Consider the following 14793-nt stretch of genomic DNA (forward strand, 5'->3'; position numbering starts at 1 on the left):
CACACACACCTAGCTAGTAAAGATGTAACGATTCACCGATACGCATCGGCCCCCGATTCAAATATTTAAGATTTGACTGCATCGTTCTGCGGGCCCCAAACCGATCCAAATCTAACATGCATCGGTCAGAAAATTAATTCAAACGTTACGAATAGCCAATTCGATAATGTATTTGTTGCTCATATTACTTTCTTTCTACCTTCCAAAAAACACCTCATATTTTGTGAGAACTGATGCATCCTCTCCTTCAGTGTCGAACTAAAAGCATGTAACTGTGATGACAGTCATTGATCTACAAGTCATTTTGCATGCCGAACAACCCCAGGCAATATCAGTAGCCTAGTCAAACTGCACACTGTGCCCAGCTTCGCACGCTGACCAACGCGAGGTATGCGGCCTGATCCTGAACGTACACATCACATTCAGCATTCAAATGCTAAAATGGCTTGCGTGATATTAAGCTTTATTAGTTGAGTGACAACCTATGTAATTTGCTACGTAAGTTATTGTTATTAGTTGAGTGACATCCTACTGGAGACTCATGGGCGGCGCACAATTGGCCCAGCGTCGTCCAGGGTAGGGGAGGGAATGGCCGGCAGGGATGTAGCTCAGTTGATAGAGCATGGCGTTTGCAACACCAGGGTTGTGGGTTCGATTCCCACGGGGGGCCAGTATAAAAAAATATGTATTCACTAACTGTAAGTCGCTCTGGATAAGAGCATCTGCTAAATGACTAAAATGTAAAATGAGACACACCTCATCTAGCTATGGGCTATCTGCTGAACGGGGCTTACAATATATTTTATTTAGATTGTTCAGGTTCACCATCAGCAATAGTTTTGGTAGTTTTGCTTTAAACAATCAGTGTATTTGGTCAATTTTAGATATACAGGGTAAAGTTGATAATTCCATAACGAGGAATCACTTTTGCGAGGAAATCCAAAGTTGTGCTATATATTAATTGGCTGTCACAGCTCATTTGTAAACGATAAATATTGATACATTACTAGCTCAAACACTTAATCTGCAAAAATGACATGCCAGCTCATGAGCTCCATCAGCAGAACATTTTAATTTAGAATGGAAAATGAATGTTTATGCAACTAATGTTAGTGCATTGAATCGCATCGATTCGTTCTCTAAGCAAACGGAATCGTTTCCTACTTAAGCGTATCGTTCCGGTTTCGTACCCAGCCCATGTATCTAGATACGCATCGAATCGTCTTGAAAGGGAAAGATGCACATCCCTACTAGCTATTCATATAGCCTAATCATGGATGGTATTTGGTATTTTATTAGGATCCCCATTAGCAGTTGCGAAAGCAGCAGCTACTCTTCCTAGGGTCCACACAAAACATGATACAGAACATTAATAGACAAGAACAGCTCAAGGACATATTTACATAAATTTAAAAAATGGCACACGTAGCCTACATATCGATACATACACACAAACTATCTAGGTCAAATAGGGGAGAGGCGTTGTGCCATGAGGTGCTGCTTTATCTGTTTTTTGAAACCAGGTTTGCTGTTCATTTAAAAAAACTCAAGCACCGATCATTACGGCTGGAATCCCTTTTATAAAGTCCTTAAACCATATTTAAACCAGTGACATACAGTATGTGTTCAAGGGTGACATCAACTATACTGAACAAAAATAAAACGCAACATTTAAAGTGTTGGTCCCATGTTTCATTAGCTGAAATAAAAGATCCCAGAAATTGTGCATATGCACAAAAATATTATTTATCTCAACTTTTGGCAACAAATTTGTTTACATCCCTGTCAGTGGGCATTTCTACTCTGCCAAGATAATCCAACTACCTGCCAGGTGTGGCATATCAAGAAGCTGATTAAACAGCATGATCATTACACAGGTGCACCTTGTGCTGGGGACAATAAAAGGCCACTAAAATGTGCAGTTTTGTCACACAGCTCAATGCCACAGATGTCTCAAGTTGAGGGAGCGTGCAATTGGCAGGCTGACTGCAGGAATGTCCACCAGAGCTGTTGCCAGAGAATTGAATGTTAATTTCTCTACCATAAGCCGCCTCCAACGTTGTTTTAGAGAATTTGGCAGTACATCCAACCGACCTCAAACGCAGACAACGTGTAACCACTCCAGCCCAGGACCTCCACATCCGGCTTCTTTACCTGCAGGATAGTCTGAGACCAGCCACCCGGACAGCTGATGAAACTGAGGTGTATTTCTGTCTGTAATAAAGCCCTTTTGTGGGGAAAAACTCATTCTGATTGGCTGGGCCTGGATCTCCAGTGACTGGGCCTGGCTACCAAGTGGGTGGGCCCCTGCCCAGTCATATGAAATCCATAGATTAGGGCCTAATTTCCTTATATGAACTGTAACTCTGTGTATTCAATTGTTGCATGTTGCATTTATATTTTTGTTCAGTATAGATATCTTCATTTTAATGTGTGTGTCATCTGAAGATGATCATAGTCTTTCAATAAACATGAATCATGTCTGGTAATAGTGTGTGTGTGTGTGTGGTCGGCAGAGAGCAATACTTTTTTTTTTTTTTTTTTACAGAATTTAGTTGAAAGAGCATTGACGTCAGCTCCGCTAAGACATTCCAAACAAAACACAAGCTTAGTCAGTGCCATCAAACTAAGCATTCACAGACATCTGTGTTGATCTGATCATGAATCCACAGCAACCAGCATTTGGTTTTCCATCATAATAATAATAATAAATAATAAATAATATGCCATTTAGCAGACGCTTTTATCCAAAGCGACTTACAGTCATGCGTGCATTTTTTTTTTTTTGTGTATGGGTGGTCCCGGGGATCGAACCCACTACCTTGGCGTTACAAGCGCCGTGCTCTACCAGCTGAGCTACAGAGGACCACAATAATACACAGGCCAGTGTATTCTGGTACAACATGTATGTATGCTGCCTGCCCTACTTCTGACCTGATCCAGGAATTAAAAGCAGCCCTTCGTGAAACTGCTCGCTCTGTCCCTGTGTCCAATCAGAACTACCCCCTAAAGCTCTGTCATCCCCTCTAGTAATTTACATGGCCTGTCCACACTGTCCACACACACAGCATTAAGATCAGCAGCGGTCCACAGACACAGACAGAGGGGGAGAGGGAAATAGAGAGATGGAGACCGAGACAGAAACCAGGAGGCAGACAGAGACAGAAACAGGGAGGAAGAGAAAGGGATGAGATATGGCAATATGATGAACAGGAGAATACAGAGGGAGAGGAAACATGAAAATACAGAGGGAGAGGAAACAGGGGAATACAGAGGGAGAGGAAACATGAAAATACAGAGGGAGAGGAAACAGGGGAATGCAGAGGGAGAGGAAACATGAAAATACAGAGGGAGAGGAAACATGAAAATACAGAGGGAGAGGAAACATGAAAATACAGAGGGAGAGGAAACATGAAAATACAGAGGGAGAGGAAACATGGGAATACAGAGGGAGAGGAAACATGAAAATACAGAGGGAGAGGAAACATGGGAATACAGAGGGAGAGGAAACAGGGGAATACAGAGGGAGAGGAAACAGGGGAATACAGAGGGAGAGGAAACAGGGGAATACAGAGGGAGAGGAAACAGGCGAAAGGAAGGAGAGGGTAATCTGAAACACAGATGAGAGGAAACAAATGTATCACTAAGAGATTCTGGCGAAGAGAAAAAAAAAGTGGAAGGAATGAGTCCCAGATAGAATAAATGCCAAACATCACAATAATACCACCATGCTGCACCCCGCCAGCCCCCTCAACGACATCACTAATTGCAACAAGCTGCCAGTGGGAAGACGTCATTGTATAGCATTGCTTGGCAACGGACTCCAAACATTCCGCCTGTTTTTGTCGTGCCAACAACAATCCCGGGCCCAATCTCCCAGTCCCCCCAACAGAAAACAGACGTTTTTTCCTGAGTGTCCCCCTAACAACCCCTCCAATCCTCCAACCTCTGAACCTGAGACCTGAGCACAGAGAGGGTGAGAATGACAGAGATAGGAGAGAGGGAGGAGAGGAAGGAGAGGAAGGAGGGAAGAGAGGAGGGGAAAATCAACACAAGGACCATTCGTTAAAGGACAGGGTTTAATCGAAGAATGCAAAAATTCTCAGAACATTTTCTGACCGTCCTGTCATGCCCTGGAGATTAACGGTTGAGTTAAGTGGCGTGGCATTTCATAGGGGTGGGATAAGACAAAGAGGACTGGAAACAGTCAGAAAGTCTTTGTAATCCCTCCCTGAATTCTCTGATTCTTTCCTAGCTTGCAGCACAACGACTAGAGGTCTGTGAATTTTCCAAATTAATGTACTGCCCTGCATTGACCACAGTTGACTTTGCAAGGCTCTTAGGTCTACAAGGTGGAAACACAGCATTGTGTTTACTGTTGGACATCTGTTGACTCTTGCTAGACATGTCAAAGATCACTGGCAGCTGTGTCACTTCCAAGTGGCTCATTTAGTTAGATAGTTACACACAGTGACTGTATTCCCAGCCAGGAATTCCACAATAGGGCATTTACTCACTCCAAACAGGTGATGCTTGAAAGACCACATTGCAATCCAGCAGAGGCCGAGCTTCATCCACAGAGGAGGACCTACAGGACGTAGGTTCTGATGAGGGGAACTGTAAAACAGAACCATCCTCTGTTGTCCAGGAGAGGAGAGTGGCTGTTTCGGTGTTAACTTCTGAAACTGGAACTTTAAGATGGAGACTTTTTATAATGGGAGTCGGGTGGTTTAAATTGCCATAGATTGTTATATATCCTGTTAATAACCAGACCACTAGAGATCTGCTTGATCAGAGCTTTCATCTACTCTGTTGTTATTTTTAGGCTCCCCTCAAAAGCAGAGAGACGGAAAGAGAAAGAGAGCCTCTTTCACCATGATCTTCAATGTAATCGCCTAACCATCAGGAGAAAGACCAACAAATGCTTTCCTCCCTCAATGCTCCTGTGATGACATGATCTGCCTTAATAAACAGTTGTGAAAACTGCACTTTCAGAGAAACAAATGAAATGTCATTTTCTACAGTATCAAAATGAATCAGTCCCCTGTAGCTCAGTTGGTAGAGCATGGCGCTTGCAACGCCAGGGTTGTGGGTTCGTTTCCCACGGGGGGCCAGTATGAAAAATGTATGCACTCACTAACTGTAAGTCGCTCTGGATAAGAGCGTCTGCTAAATGACTAAAATGTAAAAAGAGTAGCACACACACTCATCACAGAGAAGAAGCACTACTGTAGCCTCTGTCACGACACACACACACACACACACACACACACACACACTCCTGGCAGCAAGGACAGATCGTTCCCAGAGGAGACTCAAGTGATCCTTCTCCCTCCGTCAGCACTCACGTGGCAGCAAGTGTGTGTCTTACTATACCTCTGTGTGCTAGTGACGGGAAGGAACTATTGTGTGTGTTAGTGGCTTTGATAGTCTATTTGGGTATACCGGTGTCATGAATACATCATATTAATGACATCAACTCACTGTGAGGTGTCCCTCTAGGTTGTGATGTGTGTCAGAACTAGATAGTCAACAACCCCTGGTTGAACTCCGACTCAGTCATCACTGGAGGTCTCAGAGAACACATGAGCCAGGCGTCTAATCAGGATTGTACAATATTTGCACATTATTCTTTTTTAAAATTATTCAAGCTCTGTCAAGTCAGTTGTTGATCATTGCTAGACAGCCATTTTCAAGGATTGTGGAGTAAGTACAATGTTGATCCATCCTCAGTTCTCCTATCACAGCCATTAAACTGTTACTGCTTTAAAGTCACAATTGGCCTCATGGGGAAATCCCTGAGCGGTTTCCTTCCTTTCCGGCAACTGAGTTAGGAAGGACACCTGCATCTTTGTAGTGACTGTGTGTATTGATACACCATCCAAAGTGTAATTAATAACTTCACCATACTCAAAGCGATATGCAATGTCTGTTTAAAAAAAATGTATTTATCTACCAATAGTCCCGTGTAGCTCAGTTGGTAGAGCATGGCGTTTGCAACGCCAGGGTTGTGGGTTCGTTTCCCACGGGGGGCCAGTATGAAAATGTATGCACTCACTAACTGTAAGTCGCTCTGGATAACAGAGTCTGCTAAATGACTAAAATGTCAAACGTAAATGTAAAATGTGCCCTACTTTACGAGGCATTGAAAAAAGTCCCTGGTCTTTGTGGTTGAAATTCACTGCTTGACTGAGGGACCTTACAGATCATTTTATGTGTGGGGTATAGAGATGAGGTAGTCATTAAAAAAATAATGTTAAAAAATATTATTGCACACAGAGTGAGTCCATGCAACTTATAATGTAACTTGTTAAACAGACAATTTAATAATTATAATGATTAGATTTCCACAGGGCCACGGAAATTGACTCAAGAGGGTTAAGCACATTTTACTCCTGAACTTATTTAGGCTTTCCATAACAAAGGGGTTGAATACGTATTGACTAAAGACATTTCAGCTTTATTTTTTTAATTAATAAAAACATAATTCCACTTTGACATTATGGGGTATTGTGTGTAGGCCACTGACAAAAAATTTGACATTTTAAATTCAGGCTGTAACAACAAAATGTGGGAAATGTCAAGGTGTGTGAATACTTTCTGAAGGCACTGTAAGTGAGTATACTGTAATATCCAAGTGTATTGATGAACATAATAAGGACAGATCCATTAGTACCTACACACTATGGGTGTTAAGTTTAATCATTTAACTCAACTCCCACACTACGGTGGAGAAATTGGGCGAGTGAGCAGAGGGACTCTGTGTGGTGTGTGATGCACGTGGTGACATGGTTGGAGAGCCACTTCAGTGAGCACAGACAGCAGGTGTTCTAGACAGAGAGAACAGACTAGGGCTTTAACACTGACTGCATCTGTCAAACACTGAACACACAGTTACATGTGCGTTGAACACAGGGACAGAAGGTTTAGTCATTACCGTGTGTGTGTGTAAGGGAGTGTGTAAGGGTTTGCTTTTACACACACACACAAGGTCACAGGTTAGATCATTACTGTGTGCACAGTAGCAGCTCTAGAGGCATCAGGTTTCACAAATCCCCCCATTCTCTCTGACACACACACACACCTGCATTCTGAGCACTGGAATGCACAGGGGACTTAAAATAAGTCCTCCCCACCAAAAGAAGAAGAAAAAAAGACATATGCTCCAGCTCCAGAGATCCCGAACTCTCCAGAGGTGGTTTACTCTGTCTGGGCGAGGGGGAGGCGGAGGACAAGGGCTCAACCCCCACAGGCCTCCCATACCAAACAGGGGAGTATGTCTCTGCTGGGTGATGGAGGAACCAGGCCTGCTAATGCTGAGGTTATGCCATGGCCATGATAAACGCAGGGCTCATACTGTGCCAGCTAGCGCTCTGCTAATGGAGTCATAACACCTTCCTAATGCTGTAATAACATTGTGGTAACACTGGGAAAACCATTCCATACTGTTTATATAAAGGTTAGTCAATACGGAGGGTGAGCGGCTTGGGGAGAGTGACTCATGGAGTTTCATCATCACAATACACCACAGACAGAAGAGCGGCCTAATCCCTTACAAAGAAGAGTAGATCTCTCTCTCTTTCCTCCCGTTCAACTCCCTCCCTCCATCCTTCACATAAGCATACAGCCATTGCATTCACAGACCCTTATTCTGTTATGAATGAAAGAGATGTGGTGAAACCTAAATGGACGTCACATTGAAGAGCAGGCTGTTGCTTTTAGGCTGTTTTCTGTCAGTTTAATGCCAATCCCTCTCCCTGTCTCTTCCATATCATACAAGGGAGAGAGAGAGAAAACAAGGGTCCTAAACAAAGGAGGAAGGGTCCATGTTCATAGAGCATCAGAAGGATAGCTACAGACAGGCACCATCAGTGGTTTGGAGCCAATGACTGTGGGTTGAAGCACTAGGACAGCCAGGGGAGCAGTCGTGGATAGTGTACAGGCCCATGCTAATGAGGTAGGGAACACATCCTGTGTCTGTGAAGCAGTGATAAATTCACACAGTCCTCTCAATGAGAGAATGCCAGGAACGCACCAAGCCAACACGGCCTGCATGCCTAAAAACACACAATGCTAAGCTCATATTCAACAATGGACTCCAAGGACACAACATTGTCTAGCATATTTGGCCAGCTAAAGTGTGGAGGGAAAATCCCCTTCAAAAGACCATTCCCAGTTCCCATAAACTCTCTCTCAGACAGACACAAACACTGAACTTATCTGTGAAAACAATCTATTGCCAAATGATAGTCAGATAAGAGACATATTCTTGCTCAGTAATATGAGTTTAAAGAGTGAGAAAGTAGAGGGAAGCTGAGGCACTGTCTATCCGTAGGGGAAGAAAACAGAGCACCTCGTAGGTTGATGATGACTCAATCGCAGACAAAGGGTTCCACTAATGAGGAAGGCTTTTTCACATATTTCTGCATCTCATTCCTGCATCAAACAGCAGCAGAGGGTACATAATGCCCAGGCGTTTGTGTGTGTGTGTGTGTGTGTGTGTGTGTGTGTGGGCACTGGGGAGGTTGGATGCCCCTTGTGGATAATTACGTCTTTCACTTTGCTTCCGCTTCCACATTTTCAGATCTGTTTCATCTAACGCCCCCTGCACACACAAACAGCCACACAAACACTCATTACTCACAATGACTCACACCTATTTCAGACACATGTTCTGTTTGCATGCCAGCCAAAGCTGCTCTACATGTTAATTTAATCAACTAGTAGTATCGGACTAAAGAGAGATGAAAAATGTGGGTGCTAGCTGCAGTACACGGTTTCCCCTTTGGAGAAAACTCCAGGGAGAGAGAGAGAGTTGGGAAAAGGGAGTAAAAACAAGGACAGCAACAGCTAGGCAAGAGGGAATGATGTCTGCTAAAGTTTTGTAAGTGTTAAGGTAATATGGCTGCGTTTACACAGGCAGCCCAATTCAGATATTTCTTCCACTAATTGGTCTTTTGACCTATCATATCAGATCTTTTCACACCAGATCTTTTTCAGAGCTGATCTGATTGGTCAAAATACCAATTAGCGAGACCCCCCCAAAAGATTGGGCTGCCTGTGTAAACGCAGCCTATGAGCCTCAGGCCTTGAGAGTGGTTGATTGGTGAATTTGGGGGTGAATGAGCTGGTCTGATTGGCTGTGGTTTGAGCTAGTTTAAATAGAGGTTGCCTGTTGTCAAGAGTGCCATAGTAATTACGAGTACGTGTGTGTGTTTGTGTGTGTGAAAAAAAGAGAGCGACCAGAAGAGGGAGAGAGAGTGAATCCTATCCCAAAGCTAAATGTAGTTAGGAGGGATGTGGCACAACACCAGGCAGCATTCTATGGGTCACTGAGAGGTTTCCCCTTCCACAACCCTCCCTGGCTATTGTGGTTCCTTTACTTTACAGCAAACCCCAACTAAAACAAGCTTTGTTGGCAATGCCACAAAGTACAAAGACGCGCGATTGTTTGTGAGGGCTCAAACACAGTATGACTGTTCCCGTCCTTGCAGCCTACAGACGGAGTTGTTATAAAGTGTTGTTTCCTACGGTTGTTGTGAGTCATACAGTTTTTTCAGCCTTCCTCCTCTGGTAACCAATAGGCCTTGTGTTTAACTGTGTAACTCATAGAACCTGCAATAAGCCCTCAATGTAGGCTAAGGTGCTCACACTCACTCACAAGGCCTGGAATGCCCTCGCTCAGCCACCTCAAAGTAGAGGTTTCAAATCCTCAAGTAAATTACAGTAGGGTCGGGACAATAACATACCATTTTTTACATACAGCAGGTTTTAAAAGGACCAAGAGTTTGGTTTGCTTCGTGTTTTCATTTTTGTCATGGAAAATATAGTACAATGCTGGTATCGTTAAATAAAGTTAAATAAAATACAAAATAAATCATCCCGGCCCTAAAAGACAAGACTAACTCTACCGAACAAAAATATAAAACGCAACAATTTCAACGATTTTACTGAGTTACTGGAAATCAGTCAATTTAAATAAATAAATTAGGCCCTAATCTATGGATTTCACATGACTGGGCAGGGGCACAGCCAGGCCCTGCCAATCAGAATTAGTTTTTCCCCACAAAAGGCCTTTATTACTGACAGAAATACTCCTTAGTTTCATCAGGTGTCCGGGTGGCTGGTCTCAGACGATCCCGCAGGTGAAGAAGCCAGATGTGGAGGTCCTGGGCTGGCGTGGTTACACGTGGTCTGCGGTTGTGAGGCTGGTTGGATGTATTGCCAAATTCTCTAAAACGACGTTGGAGGCAGCTTATGGTAGAGAAATGAACATTCTGGCAACAGCTCTAGTGGACATTCCTGCAGTCAGCATGCCAATTGCACGCTCCCTCAAAACTTGAGACATCTGTGGCATTGTGTTGTGTGACAGAACTGCATATTCTTGTCCCCAGCACAAGGTGCACCTGTGTAATGATCATGCTGTTGAATCAACTTCTTGATATGCCACACCTGTCAGGTAGATTTCTTGGCAAAGGAGAAATGCTCACTAACAGGGATGTAAACACATTTTAGAGAAATAAGCTTTTTGTGTGTATGGAACATTTTTGGAATCTTTTATTTCAGTTAATGAAACACGGGACGAACACTTTACATGTTGCGTTTATATTTCTGTTCAGTATAACTTGAGACAGACTACCTTTTTATAACGCAGTTCAGACATACGTGGTAAAACACACAAACATGCTGTGCACACAGATAAAGATTAGGCTTTAGGCTGGTCCTCCGGTGCCAACAAGAGCTCATTAAAGCCTTCCAGGACCATGGGCAGACACAAAGACAGGGTGAGGGCTGACAGTGAACCCCACAGACCCACCACACAGTGGCCTGGTGGTCGGTCCCCATCAGAGACTCAGTCACTGACTGACTGCCGAGGAACCACACTGGGCAGGATATGAGATCACAGAGGAGCCTCATGCAATACCCATCTGAGTCCCCCAACAGGAAACAACATCCGAGCAGTGAGAGATTACACTTAGCCATAATGGCATTAAAACAATCTGTGAAAGGGTAACAAATGTTACCAAGTGCAGTGCATTCATAATTGATTGGCTGCTGTTATGGAACAGTGTGTTCACAACTCTGCACATGCTAGGCTACACACAGCAGAATACTGTCCTTAGCCTGTCAGCATTACACTACTCATCTGACAAATAGGTTGGATTATAAGAATAAAACAGGCTCATACTGCAGGGATTCTCTCAGTAAAGAGGAAACACAGCCCCACAGGCACACAGGCTGTGCATGAACCCACCCATCACTTTGGACACATTAACAAGGAGTGCCCTACTTTCTCATAGCGCCCCTCTCGTCTCTGCACTACGTGTGGGTGGGAGTAACAGTAAGAGCAACTTTAAAACAGCCTCAATAGCTGAGGTTAAGTGATTCTGCTCTGGGCCAGAATGGATAGGCCTACAACTTCTCCAGAGGGACTCAACCCCCCACAACCCTATGGTTACAAGTTCCCTACCATCCCCACACATTCCCTTAGCAGCGTCAATCCATGCCCACACAGAGACAACACATACAGTAGACTGGGGGGGATCTGAATAAGTAACCTATGTTCTACCTTAAGCAAGAATGATGCACCAGTTGGAGACTTATGTGGAGAAGTAATTCACAAGTCTGCCCACAAATCCACGTTCAGTACAGTAGTGGCTCACAGTCGACTCCAGCACTACCTGAAAACCATGGAGGTATTTTAACCCCTACATCTGACTTTCCAGTTTCCGGAAATATAAATAATTAAACGCACAATTATAATTTAATGTGGGTCTACAGTGAGCTTGATGAAATAAGTTCAGAGGGTAGGTGGGTGGAATAAAATGAGAAGGAGATGAAGTTGAATGTCAGGTTTTTCCACCCCTCCTCCTTGGCCTGCTGTGCGGACTAGGAGTTTGTTGGCATAAAGAGGGTAGGCCAGCAGGACCAGTCAGTGTAAACTCTCCTCCTTAGTATGACTGTGGGTGGAGACCAGGGCGAAGAAGTCACTGCCTCCAGCTCTGCATCATCAGACCTAACCAACCACCAATGATGAATAATAGATCACAAGTGCTGCTATCTGCCATCTGCATTGCAGGTCATGTACAAGGAAAGGAAGGAGGAAGAGAGAAGGAGGGGAATGAGATGGACAGAAGAAAAAGAGTCAGTAGAGGAGCTAAAGATGAGGGGGTAGGAGACTAGGAGTGACCTCTTTCACCCAGGACTGGTTTTCTGGTATAATTACATTTGCATTAAAACATCTCCCAGTCCTAGATTTCCTCAACTGGCTGCACATTTTTTGCTGAGGTTAAAGACGTCATTTTCCAAGGCTGCTTTTCCTGTTAAAATGCCTTCGTGTGATAAAGAACGAGAATAGTCTAGGCCCACTTAAATACTGCCTTTTCTCTCTCTCCCTCTTAAAGCACAATGGCAAATCTCAGTTTTCATAACCACAAAATACAGCGGAAAGAGTGGAAAAGGTTTAACCACCCATGCTCTCAATTTAACAGCAGCAAAGAGACTGTGCTGAGTATAACAGAAAAGGGAAGGGAGGATATTACAAGGGTATCATTGATAGGAACTCATAAAGACTGCAACAAATTGATTAAATCAAGGCCAAATACAGAGTGGGAGGGAGGGGTATATTTTTCTCAGTTTCAGTCTCGAGTTAAAGAGCCACTGAACACGCCGATGGGCACGTGTGTTTGTCTGTTGCTCATTAGAAAAATGATATTTCAGTCTTGGAGGTGCATTTCCTGACCAATTCCGCGTTTGGTTAATGATGTTTGTCTCCCATGAGACACTGTAGACGTGCATGCCTATTTCACTTCCTCAAAATCCCCAGAATGAATCTAAGATAACTTCCAAATTAATTACAGATGTCTAGAGATTTTGCCAAGGATGTTTTAGTTGCACAATTTAACATCTAAGGTGTTTTGGTGCAGTATTTCTCAAGTAACAAAATGCGCGACGTGTTGTCTTATGTAAAGAAAGTTAGGCTGTTGGGCAGCTGTTCACCTAATGTTAGTAGGCAAACGTACATCGTCAAATCAAAACCCAACCTTAAATTTACCCCTTGTGACGCACGGCGGTTCCAAACTCGGTTTTAGACAAGACTGACGTTATGACCAAAATTATCCTATTTACAAACTGTTTCTGACTCATATCGATGCCACATAGGCCGTTTTCAAAGGGATTAGTTGCTTTTTAAAGGCAGTTGCTCTTTAAAAACAACAGTTAAAAACAACTGCATCTGGTAGTAGTCTGTCTCTTATAGTAAACTCATTTCAAGAGAAGGGGGGATGCATTAGAAAAAGATAGACTAAGTCAGTCTGGGAGATCAGCGTCTCATCACCTAAATTGATATCAAATCCACACAAACAAAAACAGACATCAACATGGCCCCTATCCAGGGCCGTAACCAGTATTTGAGTTTTAGTGAGTTCTGGAAGGGAGTTCTGGAAGGGATACAATTAAACTTTAAAATGTTATTTGGAGAACAGCAAAAACAACCAAATGACCCCAGCCATTATCACCTTTGCTGCTGTAGGTTCATTCAACTCAGTCAATCTACAAACACGTACTCCTGAGTGGCGCAGTGGTCTAAGGCACTGCATCGCAGTGCTAACTGTGCCACTAGATCCTGGTTCGAATCCAGGTTCTGTCGCAGCCGGCCGCGACCGGGAGACTCATGGGCGGCGCACAATTGGCCCAGCGTCGTCCAGGGTAGGGGAGGGAATGGCCGGCAGGGATGTAGCTCCGTTGATAGAGCATGGCGTTTGCAACGCCAGGGTTGTGGGTTCGATTCCCACGGGGGGCCAGTATAAAAAAATATGTATTCACTAACTGTAAGTCGCTCTGGATAAGAGCGTCTGCTAAATGACTTAAATGTAAATGTAAAAATGTCTATTAACTATACAATTCCAATGTTATATCCCTGAAAGGGTGGAAATATGGAGAAATGATTCATACTGACACGTAGCATCAGCGACTGTTCAGTCAGTTGTAATGATGAATTGCATAAAATCATCAAGTCTTTAAATAGATACACTACATGACCAAAAGTATGTGGACACCTGCTCGTCGAACATCTCATTCCAAAATCATGGGCATTAATATGGAGTTGGTCCCCCCTTTGCTGCTATAACAGCCTCCACTCTTCTGGGAAGGCTTTCCACTAGATATTGGAACATTGCTGCAGGGAATTGCTTCCATTCAGCCAGCTTTGTGCACAGGGGCATTGTCATGCTGAAACAGGAACGGGACTTCCCCAAACTGTTGCCACAAAGTTGGAAGCACAGAATCATCTAGAATGTCATTGTATGCTGTAGAGTTAAGATTTCCCTTCACTGGAACTAAGGGGCCTAGCCCGAACCATGAAAACCAGCCCCAGACCATTATTCCTCCTCCACCAAACTTTACAGTTGGCACTATGCATTCGGGCAGGTAGCGTTCTCCTGGCATCCGCCAAACCTAGATTCGTCCGTCGGACTGCCAGATGGTGAAGCGTGATTTATCACTACAGAGAACGCATTTCCACTGCTCCAGACTCCAATGGCGGTGAGCTTTACACCACTCCAGCCAACGTTTGGCATTGCGCATGGTGAACTTAGGCTTGTGTGTGGCTGAACGGCCATTGAGACCCATTTCATGAAACTCCCGACTAACAGTTCTTGTGCTGACGTTGCTTCCAGAGGCAGTTTGGAACTCGGTAGAGTGTTGCAACTGAGGACAGGCGATTTTTACGCGCTACACGCTTCAGTACTCGGCGGTCCCGTTCTGTGAGCTTGTGTGGCCTACCCTTTGCGGCTG

General features: G+C 44.0%; 1 protein-coding gene across 2 annotated transcripts in view; it reads right to left on the minus strand.

Moving 5' to 3' along the window:
• The window catches only part of LOC121579963 (nectin-3-like protein), a 61199-nt gene that overhangs the window by 23296 nt on the left and 23110 nt on the right, over positions 1 to 14793 (minus strand). The window lies entirely within an intron of this gene.

This window comes from Coregonus clupeaformis, chromosome 13, assembly GCF_020615455.1.
Source record: "Coregonus clupeaformis isolate EN_2021a chromosome 13, ASM2061545v1, whole genome shotgun sequence".
Classification (NCBI taxonomy): domain Eukaryota; kingdom Metazoa; phylum Chordata; class Actinopteri; order Salmoniformes; family Salmonidae; genus Coregonus; species Coregonus clupeaformis.